The 12,895-nt window shown below is 44.7% G+C and overlaps 1 protein-coding gene across 3 annotated transcripts in view; it reads left to right on the plus strand.

Moving 5' to 3' along the window:
• Positions 1–12,895, plus strand: part of FLAD1 (flavin adenine dinucleotide synthetase 1) — a 166,104-nt gene that overhangs the window by 82,285 nt on the left and 70,924 nt on the right. The gene's annotated exons all lie outside the window — the stretch shown is intronic.

Genomic DNA, 12,895 nt, shown 5'->3' on the forward strand with positions numbered 1-12,895 from the left:
CCACCTAATGCAGATCTCCCTCCTAGCCAAAATGATAAGATAGAGCAGCAAACCGATGTGTATCTGCGACAACGCACCAATTATAAGATCGTTTATACCGAAAAGGTGGGGATCGATCCCTATATCAGTTCCAAAGATGGCTGTCCAGTAGTCCCCCATATTTTTCTAAAATAGACTTAGTTCTGTGCATTCAAAAAACATGTGGCTGTTGTCAGCTTTGACAAATTTGCACCTAGGACACTGTGGGACGGGAACCGGTGCGTATTTGGCAATTTTGGCCGGGGTGTAATAAAGCCTGTTTAGCACAAAAAAAAATTCTTTTTTAACCTAGCAGGTTTTATATATCTATAAAGTAGCTTGAGGGAGGCTTCAAATCGATCTTCTATGGCGTGGGAGAGTGGGGATAGATTCCATACCGATGATTGGGGGGGAACTTCACTGTCCTCTGCTTCAAGAAGTCTTAAATACCAAAGAGCTATTTCTTTCTTCCTTGGTTGTGGATCTTGTAATAACTGCTCAAGATCCCAGTTCCCTTTAGTTTCTCCTGCTTCCACCTCGTACCATGATCTTAACTGAAGGCACTTAAACCTTGAGAAAGAGGGACCAATCTTGAAGAACCCCATCTGAATCCACTAGATCCGCCATCTCCCCAAACCAGCTCTTCTTATTGGGATCGCCAAGCTGTCACTCAGGCAAGGAGGGGTCCCCGAGGAATCCCAGATGGGGGCGAAATCGGAGAAATAGCCTATACCTCAAATGCGTCTCAGTTTGTACCAAGTCATCAAGGCAGCTTTCAGAACCTTGAGACGTACACGCTTAAAGAATCTGGGTGCGCCGAATTTGTATATGAACTCACCTTGCCCGCCGCCTCCCTCTACTAAAGCCATTTCGCCCAGAAGCCTACCCCACATAGATTCCTCTGGTGTAGACAACAGCATCCTGATGCTGTTAATTGAAAAGACAATAAATACCAGCTAATGTCTGGGAGGGCCAGACCCCTTTTAAGAGTTTTCTTCTTAGTTTTTTCCCTGATAGCCTTGCACTTTTCTGACCCCATATAAAGCTACCAATTTTACCCTGGATCTTACTGATATTTTTCTGGGCAAAAGTAAGAGGCACCGCATTGAAGAGATACGTCAATTTAGGTAAGACCGACTTCTTTACTAAGTTAACCCTCCCATAGATCGTCAAAGGGAGGTTTTTCCACCTAGCAAAGAGGTAGTCTATATCCTTTTCAATTTTTCCCAAGTTTATGAGGGGGATTTTATTCAGGTCCTTAAAGATTTTTACCCTTAGGTACCTGAATTCTTTACTTGGTGGGCCTCCATTTACACTATTTTGGTTTTAACTGAGTTAGCAAAATATCCTGACATCAAGGTGAACTCCTTTAATGCAGTTTCAAGCCGTGGAGTGGAGATATCTGGGTCACTGGTATAAATTATTACATCATCGGCGTAGAGTGCAATTTTGCACTGATAATTTTGCGATTCAAATGGTCTGATGATGCTATCCATCCTAATCATCTGCGCAAGTGGCTCCATATAGATATTGAATAAAAGAGGAGATAGGGGGCACCCCTGCATTGTCCCTCTCTGGATTTAAAAGCTTGGGGTCAGGGAACCGTTCAGCAAAATCTTAGCCGAAGCCCCATAGTAACAGTTCTTTAAGGTCTGCACAAAGATTGGGCCCATGCCCGTAGCCTCCAACACCCCCCAAAGATATCTCCAACACACACGATCAAAGGCCTTAGCGGCATCTAAGGCCACTACTGCCAATGGGTCCCCCTTTATCTCTTTAAATTTTTAAATTTAAAGGAGCTTGTAGAGCGCCTGGTGACGCCTCCCGGCGTGTCCCCGCGCTGTGGAGAGAGTGTGAGAAGGAGTAGAGGAAAACCCATCACCAAGTAAAGAGGCTGGTTTTCAGTTTCTTCCTAAACAGGATTTCATTATTCTCCATCCTGATATCCGCAGGAAGAAGGTTCCATTTCCTGGCCGCCAAAGTCCGGAAGGATCTGCCTCCCATTCTGGCTTTTTTGGGGCGTGTGGTTCTGAGCAGACCCATACCTTTAGATCTAAGCGACCTGCTCGGTTCATAGACAGAAGCCAAATCCGACATGTAGGCCGGTGCTCTGTGATGAATTATTTTATGGCACCACAGCATAGCTTTAAAATCAATCCTCTTCCTGATGGGCAGCCAGTGGAGGGCTACGAGAGAGGGGCGAGATGGTGCTCGCCGAGGGAGCCTTAAGACCAGGCGAGCTGCCGAATTCTGTAACACCTGAAGCTTTTTAATATTTTTCTCAGATGTACCCATGAGCAGCACGTTTCCGTAATCAATACGGGAAGTTATCAGTGCTTGTGTCATGGTACGCCTGGAATTAATAGGTAACAGGTCAAGGGTGCGGTTCAGAGTTTTCATTACCCCAAAGCATTTGCCCACCGTTTTTCTTATGTGGCTGTCAAAGGACAATTTATTGCCAGATCGATGTTCCCAATCAATAATTGGGTTTGTTCCTGGATGGATCTCCCTACCATAAAGCCTTTCTGATCAGTATTGATTAGGCTTGGTGCCAGTTTTGCCGACCTCCCTGCCAGAATGCCCATAAAGATCTTATAATCGGCATTCAGCAGGGAAATTGGATGGTAGGAGTCAGCCATCAGGGGGTCCTTTCCTGGCTTCAATATTAAAACAATCGTGGCCCCTTCCAGGATCTGGGGGTCACCCCAGTGGAACTATACACTGAATTGAATACTGTGTGGATTATAGGTAAGAGCTCATTCAGTAACAATTTGTAAAATTCATTAGGAAGAGAGTCGAGGCCCGCTGCCTTTTTATTTTTTGCCCTCTTTATTTGGTCCCTAATCTCCTCAGTCGAAATGGGTGCATCTAAAATATCTCTGGCAGATTTTGTAAGAACAGACCGGGACTTCTTCCTTAACCATGAACATATCAAGTCCGGAGATGGTGTTATGTTCTCCCTATACAGGTTCGAGAAAAGGGATCGAAGTCATTCCTGCATATCTGTGGGCTTACCAGATTTAGTTCCGGCACTATCAATGATAAGCTCTTTAATATAGTTTTTTGCCCGATCTATCCTCGCTTTCCAAGCCAATAAGACTCCTGCTCTTTCCCCATATTTGAAATTTTCCATATTCCGAGCTTGCCACTGAGCCTTGCATTTCAAATCCAGGAAGATCCTAAGATCTTTCCTGGCTTCCTTGAATCTCTTCTCTGTCTCTTTCAGTTTTTCTATGTAATTCTGATTATTATGGCTCCTTTCAAACTTCAAGAGCAGATAGTCTCCAGAGTCTGTAATTCCAAAGCTTTAGTTCTGCTCTTAGAGCTTATTAGGCTACGTAGCGACCCTCTCAAGTTAGCTTTGAAAGCGTCCCAGACATATTCTATTGAGGTGGAGCATAAATTTATAGAGAAAAATTTGAGAGAAGACTCTTTGATTGCCTGAATATTTCCTGAGTCCGATAGGAATGCTCTGTTCAATGTCCACCTTGATTGTGGATAGATATTATTCATAGAATATAGAAACAGCAGGGGGCATGGTCAGAGAGGTGGCTTGGCAATATAGATATACTAAGGAAATTGTCTAAGGTCTCTCTATTAATCAGAACATAGTCTATTCTTGCGGAATGGTGGTACTTTTTACAGTAAATAGTGAAACCTTGGACACTCCCCATCTTAGCTCTCCATAAATCTACCAAGTTTATATTTAATAGTAAATTTGTCATGACCCTTCGGAAATGCGGGGACCCTATAGCGTGACTCAGGTTGGACCTATCCTCTACCGGATCAAGCCGGACATTGAAGTCCCCTCCTATTATCAAAGGAGGAGTTGTCATAATCAGGTTATCTTGGAGTTTACCCAGAAAAGAAGGATCATCCGTATTAGGACCATAAAAGGAGGAACAGGACCAGAGGAGTTTAGAAAAAATAAGCTTGATTTAAATGGGTTTCCTGCAATAAACAAACCTGAGCTGGTGACAACTCCAGATATTTAAAAATCAATCTTTGTCTCCTTGGAAATCTCAGGCCATTTAGATTCCAGGAAATAAATTGAATATTCCGACCCTTTTTCATTTTACCTTTCCACGGCTTGAGCACCCCCCACCGGATTTCGATGCTTTTCCCTAATTAGCCAGTGAAACAAGGAATATTTTCTAGATAGCCAGTGAGTTGAAGAGTATTTTTAACTCTTCCCCCCCCCCCCCAACCTGTGACCCCTGCCCCCACCCTCCCTCCTACCATTCCTTCCCTAACCCCTCGTGACTCCTAGATCCCCCTACACACTCACACTGAGGAACCCTACCTTCCAAAAGGCAATCGCCTATTCAGGCCCTTCCCCACCCTCCAGGCTATAAGTGCTTACATAAAAAATAACAGACTGCTAGTGGCAAAAACCGGGGCTCTAAGAGTATCCGCTGAATTCCTCCTTCACATCCCTCCCTGCTTTTCATGCTTTATTTTTGCGATTAGAGTGTCTACTTCTTGCGAACTGTGAATCATGTGCATATGATTGTTCCACATAGCTCAGTGTAGCGGGAAACCTCAGTTGGGTCTTTGCCCCCCAACCATTTAACTCTGCTAATCTTTTAACCAGTTCCTACTGTCTTTCTGCTGTTATGTGGGAGATGTCAGATCTAATGGAGAAGGAAAAGGGAGATAGCTCTGAGAATGGAAAAGAAATAACCCCTTCCTTTAGAGCCGCGGAGAGGATCTGTTCTTTAACTGAATAATATAAAAAGTTAACCAACATTTTTCGGGGTTTCTGCCTTCCCAGATTCCTTTTAAAGGGATCTCTGTGGACCCTCTAGATTTCGTAACTTAAATCAATACTAGGATATTTCTTAAGAACTGTGCGCTTCAGTAGAGAAATCAGAAACCCCTTTATGTCTTCTCCCTCCAATGCTTCCTGGACATTTAGAAATTTCAAGTTATTTCTCCTTGAATGATTCTCCAATCTCTCAAGATCATCTTTAAGCTCTTTATTCTGAATAGATAACTTCTCCAACTGGGATGTAGTAGACTCAATCACGGTCTTCATCTTGGGGATTTCCTCTTCAATTGCGTTGGTCCTTACAGTGACTTCTTTTAGCTTCTGAGCAAGGATCTCGCATGAAGACCGAATAGACGCCTGATTTGCCTCTGAAACTGAGAACCTGTTCGCCAATTCTGCTTGATTCGCCTCGGACACAGTGAATCTGCTTGCCATCTCATCCTTCAGAGCCAAAGGGATGTCTGCCAGGGAAAGTGAATTTGGTGCTGAGGTGCTCTGAGTTTTCAGGGGAGGAGGGTTGAGCTTTTACTGCACAGACTGACAGAGCTACTTGGATCTTCCATCTGCACTTTGACCAGCTCCTCAACCTGCTCCAGCCCAGCTCTCTCCGGCAATTCTTACTTGCCCCTACCTTGCCCCTCCCCTCGAGACTGAGCCTGTTCTGAATCCTGCAGCTGATCTGACGCCGGGTCTGACTCCTTCTGCTGACCCGCTTTCAAATTCAGGGTGAACCCGGTAAGCCACAGGCATCTGGGTAAATAAAGTACTACATAAAGCAAAGTGGTGCCTGGGACACTATTAACGGAGTTTATGGAAAGGAGTGAGAAAGTTTAATTATCTACCCCTACAACAAATAAATTGTCTGGATTTACTATTTTATATTAGTAAAATTTCCCATCTCCACAGAGCGAGCACACCATATATTGTTCTCTTATTGATTTTTTTATTTTGATTGAAAAGGATTTCAAATTAAATTGGGGCTTGTGTGATTTATAGGCCCACTTCAAACGAACGAACACACACGTATATATATTTACACATTACTTTTTACATAAACATATATAAAACACATATATATATATATACATACAAACATAAATCAGAAGGATGTATGCAAACTATAATAGCCCGATTGTTTTATATAAACAGAGGATGCTCGCTAAGTGTACAGACTCCGCATTCCTCTCAAAGTAAGCTCCACCAGACCTAACACAAGCAGTATACATAGTCCATGTCTCCTTAGACTATCTTCAAAACTTTTTACTCCTTGTGAATAATATGTTTTCATTAATTCAAATAATTTGGCTGGGATCTTCTTCAATCAAAATGTCGGCGCGTTTCAGCCATCGTCATTCTGGCCTCATCAGGGCTAGGGCTAGTAAATATTTCGGTCTTCAGAGATCAATATATCCTCTCTTAACGTATCTTCTTTAAACAATCCAGTCTGGACAACACTGAATGTAATCGGTACACATACTGTTTCACTTGGCGGTGTTGAAATCCCATAAATTCACTGTATGACCAAATTTAAACCCGGGGATATAATATCCATTGTTATGAGGGAACCTCTGATTCTATTCCCGAAGGTCCAAGTATGCCGCCTTTTCGATAGGTTCGGTGCAACGCCAAATGTGGAAGCTCTGTGGAGATGGGACATTTTACTAATATAAAATAGTGTTTCCAGACAATTTATTTGTTGTAGGGGTGGATATTAAACTTTCTCACCCCTTTCCATAAACTCCGTTAATAGTGTCCCAGGCACCACTTTGCTTTATGTAGTACTCCTTCTGCTGACCCAACACAGAGTATCTATTAATAAGAGTAATCGCCGGGTGCACCTCCAGTTCCAAGCTAGTTATTTTAATAGGTTCTGAGGGTTTATCTAATTCATCGGATTTATGCAAAGTACTTTTTCCCTGAGGTCCGTTCTGTTCACTATGTTCACGGTTTTTAACCCCCAATGTCTTCATTTTTAGACCTTTAGAGGGGAAGGAGAGGGCTGGGGATGATACCGAGACCAGTGTAGAGTGCAAGGTAGGCTCAGACATAGCTTTAGGTCCAGGTAAGGAAAGCGGCTGAGGCGTCGATTTTGTTGAAGAAAGAGACATAACCTGGTAGAAGGTTTTCAATGACGGGGTAATTTTTAATTTAGTATCAGCAGTTTTCTTATCCCGAGGTTTCGCCTTACCCTTTTGGGATTTGGGCTTCACAGGAGTTACTGATGCACCGATGCTCCCCCCCTATTTACTCTGTTTAGCCAAGATTTTAACTTCCGCCACGGGTGGAGAGACTCGCTGTGGTAGAATTGAATGAGTAATCAACTTATTAGACACAAGGTGAGCCGCCCTAGCCCGCAATGAATATCTTGTCAGTTTAGGAGGAGAAATTCCCTCTTGAGATGTAACCCCCCTCTCCATACATTCAGAAAAAACTTCTCCCAGAGTGACCCCCTCTGCAGTTATCAGTGCGCCTTCTTTAGTGCTGGGGTGTTGAGACTTGGGGTGTTGAAACTTGCTTCCTGTTTTACTAAGTACAACTGCCTCAACACCCGGGAGTGAAATTCCTGCAGGCGGAGTATGTACCAAAAAGTTGTTAACCATACAAACCCCAACCGAGGTGCCCTGCCAAGGCCCAGTCCTCCCTACCTACTCCGGGGCAAAATGAGGAGTTTCCAGGCTAAATGATCCTCCTCCCGGATAGCACAGCAGCAGGGGGAATAGCTCACTCCGCTTCCACTCACTTGCAGCGTTCCCCCACCTCTAGCCCGGCTTCTGTACGGCTGTTCTGCCCTCACAGATGCTGCCTTCTGAGCTGGGAACAACTAGACCGACAACCGCTGCCTGACTTTCCTGCAGAGGCAGCTCCCCTCGCATATCGGAACTAGGAGCTCAGAGAGGGGATCCTCGTAATGGCGCCACGGCTGAAAAAAGATAAGACAAAAAGGCATCGGAAAAAAACTAAACCTCCCACACGAAGCAGTCCACAAACTGGTGTGAAGGGTTGCTGATGCTCATTCTAGCCCCTGAGTCTCGCCGCCATTAGAAGCCCTGAGAGGTGTGCCTGTGGCCGTTCAAGCAGCGGCCGCCTTGTTCCTCTGAACCCACTGTTTTGCTCTGAAGCGCTAACGCATTAGCATTCGACTCGCTTTGATTTACTACACCCAAACTTCAGCCAATGAGTAGAAAGACCCTGGAGTACTCATCCCCGTGCAGAGCAACTATACCTTGGATTTCTTACTGCACGTCGTGTGTTAGGGAGTCTCCCAGAGCTCTTCCCAGTCAGTGTTTCAACTGTTACCCTCTTGAGCTTGCATTTTCCAATTCATATCTTCACCTCATGTCTTCACCTGAGGTACAGTAAGAAAGTGTGGTGTCTGTTTTTTTCTGCAGAATATCTGAGCCTAAATAAGGATTGTTTAGGCCCTGCAAGACTTGTGGAAAATCCAGACTTTACTCTGAGGATCCTATTGCCTTTATCCAGTCAATAAGCCCAGAGAATGCAAGTACTTTTTATGCAAAAACCTTCCAGGATAGAGGGGGTATGCTGCTTCTCCGGCTGCAGAGAAAGAAGGCTGCCAAGGACTCAGGCTCTGAATGTGAGGAGAAGCCTCATATTTACTCTAGAAAAAGTAAGGATGGAGAACCTTTCTCTGCTCATAGAGACTCTAAAACATATCGGTCTCAAGGCAGAGAGACTTCTGAGGAAAAGAGGGCAAAGAAGAAACTGCATGGTCCTTCTGCCTCACATTAAAAAGCTGATTTAGCTCCACCATCTGCACTTCACACTGTCTTCAAGGAAAGACCGCCCGTAGACGAAGCACTCACCGTCTAAGGCCTCCATCTCTTCAGTATCAGCCACTCCGTTGACTCACTCGTCGGCGACTTCACCACTTCGATGGTCAAGACGACGACGGCAGCTGCATCGTTGAAGACTAACGTAGTGATATCGTCGTTGGCTTCGATGAGACCATCTCCGTCGCAAAGATTTTCTCGTTGACTACATCGCCCTTGACGACCGCAATCACAGCTGCTCCGTAGACGAAGATTCCTCTTCATGCAGCCTCATTGGCGTTGCCATCAACTAAGACGTCGGTGATCCAGTCGATAGCCCTGTCGACGAGGGAAAAAGATGTCTTTTTCCAAAAAACGCCCCATCTCTGCTTCAAGGTTTCTCAAAAATCTCTTCATTGCCTCCAACTCTCCTCACAGATTCCCAGAAATGGGAGGATGAAGGTCCATATGGCCCTCACACTACCCCTCGCAACTGGGAGTTAAATGCCAGGACTCAGTGGAAGATGAGGCGCTGGATGATTCGTCAGCCTATCTTGATAAGGGGCATCCCTCCGCTCACCAATTGGATACCTTCCAGGAACATTACCCTTACGAGGATCTGGAGGATGAGAGCCACCACTCTCAGGAGCCTTCCATCAATGTGTTGATCTCTTTAGTCACAGATTTGCGTCTGATACTAAATGATTATTAAAAACTTTCCATATGCCAACTCCACTCACTAGATTCCTCTTACACTGGAAATCCATATTGTCATTACTACACTACAAAGTGCGCCATCGCTGTCAAAGAATTAAAATATACCATTATCATTTCTGGATAATGTATAGGACAGTGATGACCAACAATTAGAGGAAGGTAGCTCCAATTAGACTCTGATGCCCAAGATGAATGGGATGATTATGTAGCACCTGTGCCTCCCTCTCCTACTCCACCAGTAGCTGATTCGCTGCCTGCAGATATCAATAGGTTTCATGACCTCCTGGAGTGAGCATCGAAGAACTTCGATCCTCCCTATGACTGTCAAGAAAATGGAGAGCTTCCTTTACGATTTTAAGGCTGGAACAAAATGCACCAGTCAGGCCATTCCTATCGTGGAGAAGGGCTCAAGTGAATGAAGGCGCCAGCCTCCATTCATGCCCTTGTTCCAAGGGTGGACAAAAAATACAAGGCGCCTGAGAGTTCCCCAACATGCCTCATTGGTCATCCTCGACCTGCCTTGGTCATCATGCAGGCCTTTTCAGAGGAGAACTAAGAATCCTTCCTCGCCATCTCCGGCCCCGCTGGATAAGAGTGATGCTGGCTCGACAACATTGGCAAGAGGTTCTCTTCACTGGTGGATACTTCCATCAGAGCCTCCAATGCCATGTCTATAGTGGGGAGATATGACCAGCAAATGTGGTCTGACATATCGACTCTGTTAAAATATCTCCCTGACGACAAGAAGGAGGCAAAGTACATTTTATCCGAAAGCGAGAAGGCATCTTCTGAGTTAATTGATATAGCAATGGATATTTCACCCTTCAGACAGATGGCTGGAGCAGCAGTGTTGAGATGACAAGGTTGTCTTAAGGCAACAACATTACTCCCAGAACACCAGGCCTAAGTGCTAGATATGCCATTCAGTGAATATCTTTTAGGAAAGCACGTTGACGACGCACTACAGTCAATCAGATCTGATACCGACACTGCTAAATTGCTGGGGAGCTTACAGCAGAGGAAAAGTTCATTTTTTCAGGGAAGAAGAAGAGGACGATAGCTCTCTCTGCACAAATGCACCAGCATTTTCAAACCTTTTAACAGCAGGGATTTTGATTGTAGTATTCGAATCAGGCTTACCGACCAACCTCAATGCCTGCTTAATCTAGGGCATCAGGATGTCGACATCTAGCATCGGGAGGAAGATTTCAGGATACTAACAGGAGACCATGAGGCATCACAGGCCCCTGTCACCATAGTCCAACAACAATTCGGTCCTACCTTATCCAAATTCTTTAGTCAGTGGAAATCATATCTTTTGACAAGTGGGTGTTAGACGTATTTCAGCGTGGTCACACCCTGGAATTTGTCCAACAGCTTCCAAATTTCCCTTCATAGAAAACATCACATCCTCATTTTCCAGTTCTCAAAAAAAGAAATCCAATGACTCGTCTCCAAACAAGCAGTCGAAGAGGTATATCATAATCAGCGCAATCTGGGATTCTATTCCCACTTCTTTCTGATCAAGTAGAGGACAGGAAAATAGAGGCAGAGAATGGACCTCAGATTACTGAACAAATTCATCAAAAAATTAACCCTTCAGGATGCGGTCTCTCCAGGAGATTTTGCTACTTGTGGATCCAGGAGATTATATGTCCTCCCTCGATCTGGGTGAATTTTTTCACATCCCGTACATCCAAAGCACCAAAGGTTGCTTGGGTTCAACGTGGCAGGGTGCCATGACCAATTCAAGGTGTTTCCCTTCTGACTGAAGTCGGCACCCAGGGTCTTCACCATGTGCATGAGACCAGTGGTGCTCTCTCTCTGATGGTCCGGTCACCTCGTATTTTCCTATCTTGATGACTGGTTAGTCAAAGCTCCATCCTTCCAGGCAGCCAGAAAATCTACAGAAGTCTATCTACAGCTTTTTCAACCCCTGGGTCTTAGACTCAACCGGGTGAAATAGTCTCTCATCCCTTCCAGGTTGCTAGTGTTTCTTGTAGCAACCCTGAATACAACCCTGTCAAATGCCTTTCCCACAGAAGAAAGGATTATACACCTACAAAAGATAACACAATCACTGTCTTCAAAAAGGTGCCTTTTGGTAAGAATATACAAATCCATGCTAGGGATGATGTCATCCTGTAAGTCCCAAACTTCTGCTTACGAATGAGGTCTATCCAAGAGCAGCTCGATGTACAATGGGCTCAGTTTCTGGGCTTTTTCACGACCTCTCAATAGCCTCAGAAATTACCTCGGCGATGTCCTGGTGGATGGTCAAAAACAACATCTGTCAGGGTCTGTCCTTCCTCCCGACAAAACAAAAGCTGGTGATGACATTGGACACTTCCATGGAGGGATGAGGAGCCCACCTACAAGATTTACAAATCCACAGAAAGTGGTCCACACTAGAATGTGTCACATAAATCTACTGCAATTAAGGGCAGTTTTTCTCAATAGCCAAGCTTCCCCCCGAAGGATCTGAGGATCGTCTATCCTCGTCAGAACGGACAACACCACCACCATGTTTTATCTACAGAAACATGGGGCAAGCGCTCTCAGCCCAAGCACAACAAATATGGGAGTGCCTGATTGACCACAGAACCTTATTAAAAGTGTAGCATGTACCAGGAGTTCAAAACGAGTGGGCAAACTCCCTCAGCAGGGACACCACGCAATGTCAAGAGTGGGAGCTCTACCAGAGTCAGTTCTGAAAGGTTTTTCACTCTTGGTCTTTTCTTTTTTTTTTTTTTCTATTTCACAAAATTTTTATTGAGAGAGTTTGGTAGTGATATGAACAGAACAAATAATAGCAGATAAAGTTCATGGTACAGGTACATAATAAATCGAGAAGCGGTGAAGTAACATAATATGGAGTAACATAACATGCGGGGGGAAAAGTAAACAGGTAAATAAAGAAAATGACAGTTAAGCATCAAGTCCGTACAACACGAAGGCATATGTCAGCAGGCAGGTAGATCGGTTATATAGCACAGTAGGGTGAAGCACGACCATCAAATAACATATTGAGAAATTGCTTGCGACAACAAAGTTTTAGGTGACTCACGGAGGTTTGAAGAGATCAAAGTGAGCGTCAAGTGAGGCCCATATTTTCCTGTGTTATGGGCGCCAGGGGTGAGAGGCAAGTGCAATGGTATCGGCACCCCTGAGGTTAGAAACCCAGTTGAGCCAATGGGGGAAGGAGGCTTTGGCTGTATCTTTCCAGTTGGACGTTATGACTTTAACCGCCGCTGTCAGTAAAAGATCAAGTAGGGCTTTGTCGTTTTCATTTAAAGTGACAGCTTTGGAAGAGCCCATAACTAGAGTAGCAAATTCGTTCGGGAGAGAAATGTGCAGGGCTTTGTTGACAAAGTCAAATATCCTGTCCCAGTATGTGGCAACCCGGGGGCATTTAAATATCAGATGTTCAAGGTCCCCTCCCGCTTCCAAACAGTTCCAGCAGGAGTCATTGTCTTTGATGTTGTGCAGAAAAAGTCTCCTGGGGGTCCAAAAAGCTTTGTGTAGGAGCCAGAATTTAGTTTGGGATAGAGTCGGGCTAATTTTGTGTCTTGTGGTCGATTCCCAAATTCTGGCCCACTCGTTATCAGATGTGGGAGTG

The sequence above is a fragment of the Lissotriton vulgaris genome, chromosome 12, assembly GCF_964263255.1.
Source record: "Lissotriton vulgaris chromosome 12, aLisVul1.2, whole genome shotgun sequence".
In the NCBI taxonomy this organism is placed as follows: Eukaryota; Metazoa; Chordata; class Amphibia; order Caudata; family Salamandridae; genus Lissotriton; species Lissotriton vulgaris.